The sequence below is a fragment of the Schistosoma mansoni genome, chromosome 6 (genome assembly GCF_000237925.1).
Source record: "Schistosoma mansoni strain Puerto Rico chromosome 6, complete genome".
NCBI lineage: Eukaryota > Metazoa > Platyhelminthes > Trematoda > Strigeidida > Schistosomatidae > Schistosoma > Schistosoma mansoni.
In genome coordinates this window covers 11833002-11845778 of record NC_031500.1, presented here as the reverse complement: position 1 = coordinate 11845778, position 12777 = coordinate 11833002, and the positions used below count along the sequence as shown (strand labels likewise).

Sequence of the window (12777 nt, the reverse complement as noted above, 5' to 3'; positions counted from 1 at the left end):
CGTTGGATGCCGGCCGGTTCAGTAGTCCAGAAATTAAGCGTCCGCGCGCAAGACCGATAGGTCCTGGGTTTGAATCTCTCAAGGTGGGATCATGGATGTACACTGCTAAGGAGTCCCACAATAGGACGAAACGACCGTTCAGTGCTCCCAGATTTTCCATAGTGGTCTAGCTTCAATTCACTCATGATTTCAACTGTACATATTAAAATAGCCTATAAGTAGCCGATAAGTTAGAAACAACAACGAACTGATACCGATGAATAATATACTAGTTAGTCCTAAGAGAGATAATGACTTTAATTAACTTGTCCATGTATTCTATAGAACAGAATTTGTAAGTAAAAGCTAGATATGAACATAGAAATTCTTGAAAATTATCTAAACTACTTAATTAATTCTATAGTGAAGAATATACACTAAAAGAGATAAAGTAAATTGAAACAAACGAACAATGAATTGAAATAGAATAATATGATTATTTCTTTTCCCTTTTGTTCGGTTCTTGTTGGCTACTTATAAGCTGTGGTACTTGAAAATCATAACTACAAAATAAGTTCAAATTAGTTACATGGAGGAATTTAGCTGGAAGTTACTATCATCACACAACAGTTTAATAGAACAGATGTAAACAAATTCAATAGACTAATTAGTTTAGGGTAGTCTTCCTCACTAATATAAATTTCATGTGAACCAACATCAAAGTCACAATCTTCAATATGAGCATTAAGTCAGTTAGTTTGACTGTAAGAAATTGAAACTTTGACAACTAGTACAATCATTATCAAAAATTTACAAGTATTTATAAACAATTGTCTACACAAGATACTCGACTCGTTGGTTGGACGTCATTAGCGCCGGCCTGTTGTGGGAGATAACAAACCAGCTTCCAACTGAAGAAGAGACTAGAAAGAAGATAATGAAGGTGGATAGGACACACATTGAGGAAATCATCAAGTCGCATCATGAGGCAAGCACTAACTTGAAATCCTGAAGATTAAAAGAAAACAAGAGGACAGAAGAACACGCTAAACAGAGAATTGTAAGCAGATATCAAAAGAATGGATAACACAACTGGAAACAACTGAGAAAGATTGCCCAGAACAGAGTTCAACGGATAATTCTGATCAGCAGTCTATGCTCCTCCACATGAAGTGATAGGTGTAAGTCAATAAGAAGCAAGTCTTGTTTATATGGATGATTATCTTTAACTTTAAAAAAAACTTAGATTCATTGTTTGTATAGCTAATACTTCATAGATTTGTTATTCTTAAGTATAATCTACCATCAAATATTAAGAACTTTTTAAACTAGGATAAGTACTTCACTTCTTCAGTGAATAAAGTGATTATGTAATTTGATATAAGTCATGTTAAATATTTCGTATATACAATTGAATTAGGTCAAAGATGACATTAGACAAAATGTAATTGATTTTTTGTTTATTTATTTATTAATGTAGATATACAATGTGAAGAAACGTGAATTTCATAGTGTACACATGAGTAAACTAAATATAACACTTTATTGTTTTTTTTTCAAGTTATTTAGACATCTTAAATATTTGTTCGATCTGCGCTAAGAAGGATCTGACATACATCACATTGATCATGAATCAGTAATCAATCAATTGTAATACATGCCAGTCCTACAAGAGGTCAGTCGTGGGCTGGATAGCTCAGTGGTAATGTCTCTGACTTTGAAGATGGGTGACACGGGATCGAATCTATCTAGGAGTATCAGTTCCCTCAAGATTACAGGTACACCTTGCTGACAAGGGCAAAGTAGCACGAAATCTAGGTCGAGAGGTTCCAGTTGACCACCTCCAACCATCATCTTATCTCAACATAGTGTACACAATGTCGAGTCACCTAGACTACATGATCGATAGGATTTGATCTCGACTAAGAAGGACATGACATACATGACATTGATCATCATTACCTAGTGATGAATCAATTGTAATGTAATTTACGCTGTTGTTACTGACTTCATTTGTATATTTCCAAGGTCTACACAATAATAAGCAGGTACCTTTATACAGTTCAACTGTTATTTGACATGATTCAATATTTCAATATTTAATGTAAACTGTGTTGACGTCGACATGAATTAATTTATAGATATAGTTTATATAAATGGGATTGTGCATTCTATTATAGAAAAAAACCTTTCGGATTTTATTGATAATTTCATAGAAGACTCTAAAACTCTTTGAAGCAAGAGAAAACGATAAGATTTCACGTTGGTCTTTATAACATCTTAGCTAGAGTCTTATTATTAACAAACGTCCAACCATAACATTAACTGTCCTACTTAACTGTTTCAATTAACTATCCTTTTGTCTAATTATCACGTTATTCAATATTATTTCAGTTATCAATGTTAAGAAAGATATACCACAGTTATGTAGAAAACAAAAGGACAGAACTGATAGTTCCTCGGTTCGAATCTTGCGAGGTGGGATCGTGGATTCGCACTGCTGAGGTAACCCACAGTAGGATGAAACGGCTGTCCAGTGCTTCCAGATTTTCCATGGTGGTCTAGCTTCAATTGACTCATGATCTCAACTATTGAATTACCATAATATCCACGAAATCTCCTTCTGATAAAATTCCCTGCAAATAGATCGACTGATAATAAATTTTCAGTTATTGTTTAAGTTAGTCATCCACAAGGTAAGTAGAATCCTGAAAGAGCCAGTTATATTTTATCTTCTTAACATTCCCGAATCAATAGTCATCCATCTGAGAAAACCAGAATTATGTATCCAAAAGAGATTGATACAACCTCTTCTTCTATCATGGTTTTAATGTCTTAAAAATTTTCCCCATACTTTTCTACTTCGCCTTCCATCTTCTCTTTAAACTTTCTACCCCTAACTGGTTTATATCTGTTTCTATGATCCTCTGGATTACATTTCATCTTATTATGCTGAGCCATCCTTTCGTAATGATAAGTTCCCTAGATATTTTTTGATGAATATTTGAGTCTCTAAGAATCAAACTATTATTAGTTTCCCTGTTTAAAAAAGTTATTTTGTAAACCTTTGTTTATTCTACTTCACTGTTACCATGTCTAATAAAAGTTTATTATCATTATTATTGTAATTTCTATCATCCTGAAAAATAATTGCGGTGTATACTATTGATGTCGACAAATATAAATAGTATATATCATCGATCGAAAGTGAAGTGTCTGATGCCAAAATGTTAAAAAGATCAAAGAAAAGAGAACAAGAACAAAGAATGATTGCTGTAGCAACGAAAGAACAACCGAGTCTGAGATAATTGATTGACATTTTGCAAATGAAGTGTTGCTTGTATGATTCTTAGATTTGACCTAGAAATTCTGTAATTTGATATAAACTATAAGATTTACTAGCAAAGATGGATAGTGACTAGCAATGGAATCCAGGCCGCGCGTTTCGTCCTATTTGAGACTCGTCAGCTGCATCTCAGAGTTGATGATCACTCTGGGACTCGAACCCAGTACCTTCCGCTTCAAACGCCATCGCGTTATCCACTCAGCTACTGAGTCCTGATAGCCACTTGCTTATGCAATGAGGTGAATTTTGAATTTACTTAGTATTGTTTGTTTGAATCTTCCCATTGATGTTTAGGACTTCAACTGGTCAGTCTCTTACTAACATATGTGCATACTGTGCGTATTGCCTCGATATTGCCTTAATTCACAAGCGTGGTAAACAAAGATGGATAGTGGCTAGCAGTGGAATTCAGGACGCGCATTTCCTCCTATTTGGGACTCGTCATCTGGATGTACCTGCATCTATAAGATTTACAGTCATCAATATCTTCTATATGTAGATGTTACCTGCCAAAAACTTACGTCATTATTTTAACAGTGATGATGTAAAAAACAAGAAGAAAAAAAAAAGAAGAACAATGGTTGACTTCAAAAATTGATTTAAGCTCTCAAATATCAGTTTCGTCCACGTTTTTGACATGTGATTTATTTGATAATATAACATTGTTATTATGGTTGACATTTATTTATGTGTTACTATCGAAGAGATTAATTTAGACAAAAAACAAAAAAACAAAAAAAAGTTCATTCGTGGCCTTTGACCTAAATTGATTTTATTGAAAAGTCATGTCAATTAAAAGTGATCTAGCACGTGAATCATTTCATGTTAATGATTAGAGAAATGGTTGGCAGAAACATTTGAACTTAGATTTTACGCCGATTGATATAGTTCAGAAAATCTCATTTTTCAACCCTGATATCATTGATTAACTTTGTAGGGTTTATATAATCTTCATTTAGTTTCACAATTTGTGACGACACTGCATTGAACTATTCGCTCTATGACTAGTCTTACAGTGCTGTGCTTCACTAATCGTTCACCCTGATAACTGTTATAATTCCAATCTGAACGGTGCATAAAATCAGAAGGTAAAGAGAAGCGGCAGCTACAGTTTTATTAACAAATGACGCAGGCCAGAAAGTTATAAGCACATGAGTAAATATCAGCGAGCGAAACAAAAATGACACCCATTGGAGATGGCGGGTAAGCCAACTCATTTTAAGCAAGCGTTAATCAATATTTATAGTCAGACAAGAATAAGTTTCAGACATGCAATGAATAGGATAAGAAATGTACACACACCTACAATCATATAAAAAGGGTCAGGGTTAATGAGTGAATAATTAACAAGGTGAAAACATGACTCATGATGGATAGGTGGATTGACTTGTCCAAAAGTTAGAATAAAGTATATCAGCTTAACATATAAACCGATACTACAGTCTCTTACGCAATTGATATCAAGTTATTTTGATAAATGGATAACTGAAACTAGATTGATAGAGGTCGATCAACATCAAGAACTAAATAAACAAGACATTTTTTCTCTTTTCAGTGATCAATCAATGTAAACCTTTTTTACAGTAGGCATATTATCACATACTCGTCACTATTTATATGGAACTGTAATCACAGACGATAAAGTGCGCTCCAAATTACATTTATTTAAGATTTACTAATTATTTACATCAGTATGGAGATTTGTGGAGATCGTAGTATTTTCATAGTTGAAATCACAGGTCGATCAAAGTTAGACCACCACTGAAAATCTGGAACACAGAACGGCCGTCCCATTCTAACTGGAGAGTCCTCAGCAGTATGCGTCCACGATCTCGAACGCGAGACACAGAACAAGAACCTTGAATCAATTGCAGTGATGTATTAACACTGTTTGGTGCTCACTCAGTGGTCTAGAGGATAAGTTTTTACACGCGAGACTAAAGGACCTCGGCTTCGAGTCCTACGTGCGTGGTCGTGGATGTGCACTACTGATAAGTCCCGTACTAGGACGAAACAGTCGTCCATAGCTTCCAGGTTTTCAATAGTGATCTAGATTAGATCGATTGATGAATATTATCTTGAATATATATATAATCACATTTTATTCGTGCTACACTATTCAATTTTAATTATCATAATCTAATACAGATTTCTGTGACAAACAAAATATCCAAGTTATTAAGTTTATAATGGAAAGTAAATACTATGCAAATAAGCCATAATCTGATTAGTTTGACACAGCCAGTTTAAGAACAAAGAGATTTACAGATTAAGATAAATTCATTATTCTATATTATTTTCAGTACAAAAATATAATTTGATCATAACTATGATTGATATCATAAGTATTTTATTATCTTCATCATCCACCTATGATTATTCGGTTCCATTTTGAGCATTTATCTAAACTTTACTAACTGAAATATATATAATGTGATGATGTTTGAAACGAACGGTACTGGGTTCGAGTCCTGGAGTGAACATCAACTCTAAGATGCAAGTACATTCAACTGACGAGTTTTAAATAGGATTCCATTGCTAGCCACTATCCATCTTTGCTTATAATGCTTATGAAATAAGTCAATATCAAGGTAATCTGTACAGGATGCATATATGTCAATCATAGACTGATTGATTGCAGTACCAAACATCAATAATAAGATTCAAATAAATAATACAAAATGAATTTATACTTAACCGTTGCTCATAACTACACTATACTTCATCAGTTTTTAAAGGCTGTTTACAACGGAAAAGAGAGACTATAAGTTGAAAATGATAAATTCTTTAAAACCCTACTATTATCGCATTGTTTACTTTATATTAAATCTATGATTTGTTGAAATTTCAACATTACATATATGATCCATTAGTATAATACAAATTATACTTCAGAGCATCAACAGCGCTTTATGGGAAAGGACAAATCAGCTTCCAGCTGAAGAGGAAATTAGGAAAAGACGTTGGAAGTGGGTAAGACATACATTAAGGAAATCACCAATGTATATTACAAGGCAATCCCTAACTTGGAATCTGGAAGGGAGGCGGAAAACAGGAAGGCCAAAGAACACATTACACCGGGAAATAGAAGCAGATATGAAATGGATGAATAACAACTGGAACGAACTGGGAGGGATTACCCAAGACAGAGTTGGATAGAGAATGCTGATGAGCGGCATATGCTCCTCCACGAGGGGTAACAGGCGTAAGTAAGTAAGTAATACTTCAGTATGAATGTTTCTAAAACTAGAAAAAAAGAATGACCTCTGTTTTGTAAAAGTTATTTACTGTTTAATTTATAACAAACACTTTTTAAAGAAAAAAAGGAGATGAATACAGGATTTACTTAATTTTTGGGATTGATCTATTTATAAAATGTGAATAATGTGATTAGTGATGTAAAAACTAACTTACTTACTTATGCCTATTATCCGTCGTAGAGAAGCATAGGTGTTACATCGAGTACCTGCGTGCGTGCCCTGTTTGATATATGACGTGATGATCCTCGCCAATCATAGAGGAGTGAATTATCAGTCAGAGCAATGATACACAAAAGCCGTATTAGCAGTCTTGAGTACTTATCAGTCCTGCTATCTGCCTCACCCAACCAGTTAAGTCCAGAACACCAATGACACCTTTGCAATATGAATCATTATTTTCAAACGTAATGGGTTTATATACCAAACAAACTGACCACATCGTACCATAAAATAGAAATTACATTTGTACAAGATTTGGCCAAATATGGTTGTGAATAGGGGGAACAGCAGTTAATGGACTAGGGATAACTCATGAGTGGTAAATCATAAAATAATGGTCTATAGGTCAAAATGAAACTTATAATAAGAGGGACACGAATATGAATAATTAAGTTACTTAACAATTATACAATAGGAGATATACATATCATATTTGTCCATAAATAGTTCTCAAAGTTACAATTCATAAATCGCTTCGGAATATAACAATAGGTCACTCACCAGCATTCTTCATTAAACTCTGTTCTGGGCAATCATTTCCAGTTGTTCCCAGTTTCTATTCATTCTTTCGATATCTGCTTCTCGACTCAGTATGTTTTTCGGTCTTTCTCTTTTCCGTTTTCCTTCACGATTCCAAGGAAGCACTTGTCTCATGATGCGACTTGATGATTTCCTCAATGTGTGTCTTATCCACCTTCATTATCTTCTTTCTAGTCTCTTCTTCAGTTGGAAGCTGGTTTGTTATCTCCCACAATAGACCGGTGCTAACGCGCCAAACGTATCTTGTGTAGACAATTGTTTACAAATTCTTGTACATTTTCGATTATGATTGTAGTAGTTCTCGAATTTTCAGCTCCGTACAGTAGAACTGTCAATGAAAAAAAACACTGTTAACTTAACAAAAATTCTAAACTGTTCTCAATTTCATGTATCAATAGTTAAAAAACTGGTATGAGTACATGGTTCCAAACTTGAAATTATCAAGTGTTTAAAAATAGATATATGTATTCTGAAAGAAATTGTCATTATAGAATAGATTCATTTACGGTTAACAATGGGATCAAGTAGGCACGTTTTGCCTGATTTTGAACTAGTAAACTGTATATGCCTATCACATTCCAGTGTTGATAGTCACACAGAAACTCGAGACCAGTACACTTCAATTCAAATGCTATCATGTTGTTCACTGATCTGCTGAATTCATATAGTCACTTACATATGCAATAAGTATAATAGTCATAACACTATTATTTGAAAGGATCTGATGTCACAAGTAGCACAAAACAAGCGTCCTGTATTTGACTAATACCCGTCAATCCATTTATTCTATAAAAAACTTGTGAAAAATAGCTGTATCATGACTATCTTTACAGAATGTATATATTCCAAAAAAGACTGGCCAAAGTTCAGTCAATATTATTAGCAGTTTGATTATTTAGGTTCTTTCTAATCACAAAGGAACAAACAATCATTAATTACAACTCGTATATATATATATATATATATATATATAATTTACAACTTTTCAACAGTTCAATTCATGAGTCCATCTTAGCTAGACCACCGTTGAAAACCTGGAAGCACTGTACAGCTGTTTCGTCTTAGTGTGAAGTTCATCAGCAGTGATCATCTACGATCACGCACACGGAACTCAAACCCTGAACCTACGGTTCAGAGCATGAATGCTTAACCTCTAAATCACTGAGCTGACACCCAAAGATGTTAATGTCCAACTTCAATCTATCTATGATGGACGAAACGACCGTCCAGTGTTCCCTTTTTTTCAATGGTGGTCTAGGTTACATCGACTCATGAACTCAACTATTAAAATCCACTACAATCTCCACAAATCCCCCATTTCTAAAAACTTTCCATTAACTAACTTGTCAAAACAACTACCATAATTGATCTTCTCTCTTAAATGAAATGTCAAGTTTTTTTTCTCTTCTCCCTACTTTGATATTTCCATTTATTTATTTATTGAATTGATTTACCTTTCTTCAATAAATTTGACATTGGTTCATACATTTTAATATGTATAGCCTAAAATCTTAATAGAATATACTTAATCAGATTATAATAAAAGAAACCAAATTTTAATAAGATTAAATGTTCAAGTGTTTATGTGTTGTGGTTTTGTTTTAATGTGTTCAATTGTATCAAATCCGATTAAAGTTGTTCCTGAAAAAATCACTTAATATATTTTTCAACTTTTATGTATATATAGATATATGATTATTATAAATGTAGTTGAGATCATGAGTCTATTGAAGCTAGACCACCATGTGAAACCTGGAAACACTGAACAGCCTTTTCCTCCTATTGTGGGACTCCACTGCAGTGCGCACCCGCGACCCCACCTCGCGAGATTCGAACCCCCCAAATGCCCTGGTACGGCCGAGAGTGGGGAGAGTCCGCTCTCCCTATCGAAATACTCTCACATGGCCACGCGTAATATAGCCTCTGTCAGGGAAGTCCTACTCACTGCCTTCTCATGGAGTTACTGTTGTTTACGAAATTGAGAGAACGAAAAGCGAATGTCCGGCGCTTTAACCGGGTTGGTCGACACGGAAAGTCCACCTAAGGGAGTTGGAAAATCCTGATTCCAAACCATTGGTGTATATTGGCTGCAGTATCCTGAGGGAACAAATGGCGTATGAATCAATCGTTGGTCATCGGCTACCATGGGACTGCATCTCCTCACGATGCTCCATTGCCTTATGGATCAGACTCTTATGTCAAAGGCTCCAGATGTGGCCTCCTGGGAAAACCACCTGTTTCAGTTTGGTCACCTGGGCAGTATCACAGCCCTGACACAAATCAAATGAGATTTGCGCGGTGCATATTTATTTGGTGCCTCCTTGTACCATTATTTATTTGTTTAAATAAATAAATAATCAGTCTCGCGTGCGAACGCTTAACCTCTAGACCACTGAGCCGGCCGGCATCCAACTATGTTAATGTCTTACTTCAACCAATCCACAAAATTGCGCCATCGTCCACCATTGTCTTCAGTGAGTTACTATCACACAACAGATCTGGATAAACTCCACTGGTCACGGCTGTCCAGTGCTTCCAAGTTTTCCATGGTAGTCTAGCTTACATCGACTCCTGATCTTAACTATTAAACTTATTACAATATCCAAAAAAACCCTTTCTGATATTATAAATGTATTATATTTTATGTGAAGAATATGAGATCCAATATTTTTAGTTATATAATTATATAAATATTGTGCAAATAAGTAATTAAGTAGGCAAATTACATTTCTATTCATTTTCTAGACTTGTATTAAGAATGACAGAATGTATAAAAGAAAAGTAATAGATGAAGTCAATATACATCTGAATATATTAAACTTTTTCTTCGGTTGATGAACAACCGTTATATTGAATTCATTTTGTATTGTTTTGTTTGAATCTTCCCATTGATGTTTAGGATTGTAATTGATCAGTCCAGATGAATTTAAACTTCACTGTATTGCACGAGCTTGTAGCTATTTGTACTCAGTAGCTAAGTAGATTATGTGATGGCGTTTGAAGTTAACGGTACTGGGTTCGAGTCTCAGAGTGAACATCAACTCTGGGATGCAGGTATATCCAGCTTAAGAGTTCCCAATAGGATAAAACGTGCGTTCTAAATTCCACTGCTAGCCACAATCCATCTTTGCTCATAATTGCTACATTAATTCAATTTCGAATGGTTTGGATTATCCCGTCGTAGATATTTTTAACAGAAATTTGATCAGTCTATCTATTCTATATTAAATTGTATCATAATAGATAGAATGAGTTAATCTGCGCAGGATGGACATATTCCAACTAAGGCTGATTAAAAATTTCAGTCAAAATATCAACAAAGGGATTATCTAAACCATTTCACATTAACTTAAAACTCATACTTGTAGCACAATTGAGTGGTTATTTGAACTGACCAGCTGAATGGATAACGCGATGGAGTCTGACTCGGATGGTACTGGGTTCGAGTCTCGGAGTAAACATCAACTCTGAAATACAGCTATATTCAGGTTGATGAGTTCCTAACAGAACTTTACTGGCAGCTACATTCCATCTACTCCATACTATATATAAGATTAGTGGTGTTGTGTTCTTTAAGCTAAAACATTGGATTGAGAAGTTTTCATTGTTGTCTTAAACAACATCATTAATCTCTAATCCCGAAAAGGATAGATGGTGATGATGTTTGTTCGAAAACGTAAGAGTTTCATCGGGAAAAAAAACGTTACTACAAAATAACTAGTATCTCTCCAATGGTGTGTCTTCAGCAGTAGACTCTGACAACGACAGTTACGTACAGATCAGCTACCCAGTGAAGTGGAAATTCTCTGGACAGTCTGGAAGACAAACAATGAATTTAGTGGTCACGGTTATCATATTCATAGTTAGTCACATAAGCTCAAATATGCAACCGCAACACGTATCTTTTTGATTCCTGACGTGTAGTAACCCGGCACAATATACCAAATAGTCACTTTTTGTAAAACAATTCTTTTAAAATTAGTCTTTTCTTTTCCAAAACATTAATTATGAAGAATGAAACTATATGGCTAACACAAATGTGGATTCTTTTCTTCTAGCCTATACGTTAATAATGTCGAATACATAAATTTTTCTGTGCATGCATTGAAAGAATAAAATATCCAACGAAGCATAAAATGAATCCAATAGATTGTGATTGCTTTGACAACTAATTTAAGATACATTCCAGTCTGAAACTAATTTTATAGAGCAGGTGACCGGTAAACTGTCTAATGAATTAGTTCATGTGGGAGCTAGAATCATCTTAATAATCAAATGGATCTATAGAGTCCCGGAAGGTAATTTCTTTATAGTTCGCAATTATTTGTCAATATGAATCAATGACATCATACTTCCATAAAATGTTGGTTTTAGTCATTGAATTGATATTAGGCTCTCACTTTTCTCAATCTTAACACTTAGTTAAAAAGTGGAACATTTACTAAGCATATGAACATTTCCTACCTGGAGATATACTTGTTGAATGAGTGTAGAGAGATGGAATAGTTCTGCTCAGTAAGGCAACTGATAAAATTAAGAATCGTCTAAAAACCTTCAGTAACGCAATAATAATTTTAAAATGACATTATATATCTAGAAGTCCAATAGTGTTCTGTAATAATTCATAATGCAGCCACAGTAAGTGATGTAGTCGAACGTATTCAGTAGCGCAATTAAGGCAGAAGTTTCATCGAAACCTAGTGTATTTTATATGATGAAATCTAGATAAAAATACAAAACGTTTACTTGGCTTTTATCAACTTATACTATCTGCGGAGTATGTGAGAATTTTATCTGCTTTCCAAAGTATACTCAGCTTCCCTACACTTTGTACAGTTGTTCATCAGTGAAAGTCTATGAAATAAGATTTATGCAAATTCTATGTCTTTGCTATGGGTATTTTCGAAGCATTTCTCATTTATAATGCAGTTGTTATACAGGTAAAACTAACACTAGACCCAGGGTTTTAAGTAAAAACGATGTGCCTAATGATAAAACCAGAAGCCTCAAACAATTGAACTTCCTTTACGCGCTTGAGCACCATTCATTTTAGTGTGTCATACTGTTCGACATTGGATTAGATTGCATAGGACGGTCTAAGAGTGATTAGACTTGGACTTTACATAACAATATGAAGTTAGGGGAATGAAATGTGGGGCATGTTGGGAAATGTAGACTTACTAGTTAAGGTCCACACAATTTATGGCTGGAGAAGCTGGATGACATAGTTGAAGTCGGTCATCTATTTTTCCCAGATAATAAACTAAGTTTTATTATATACTTCTTAACTTAGTCTAATTTATTACCTCTGAATTATATAGGTTTTACTAAGTTTTCAATATACTTGATACTTTTTTTAACTTCATATATTCCTATCCTAGTCACATTCCACTCTTATATGTTGTGTAGTGATGTACGCAGATATAAATTTCG

General features: G+C 34.4%; 1 non-coding gene across 1 annotated transcript; it reads right to left on the bottom strand.

The window, feature by feature from the left end:
• Positions 1 to 3464: 3464 nt before the first annotated feature.
• Smp_tRNA_00727_Pseudo_TTG.1.1 lies at positions 3465 to 3536 on the bottom strand. Its single transcript has one exon. It is a non-coding gene (tRNA).
• Between the last annotated feature and the right edge of the window lie 9241 nt (positions 3537 to 12777).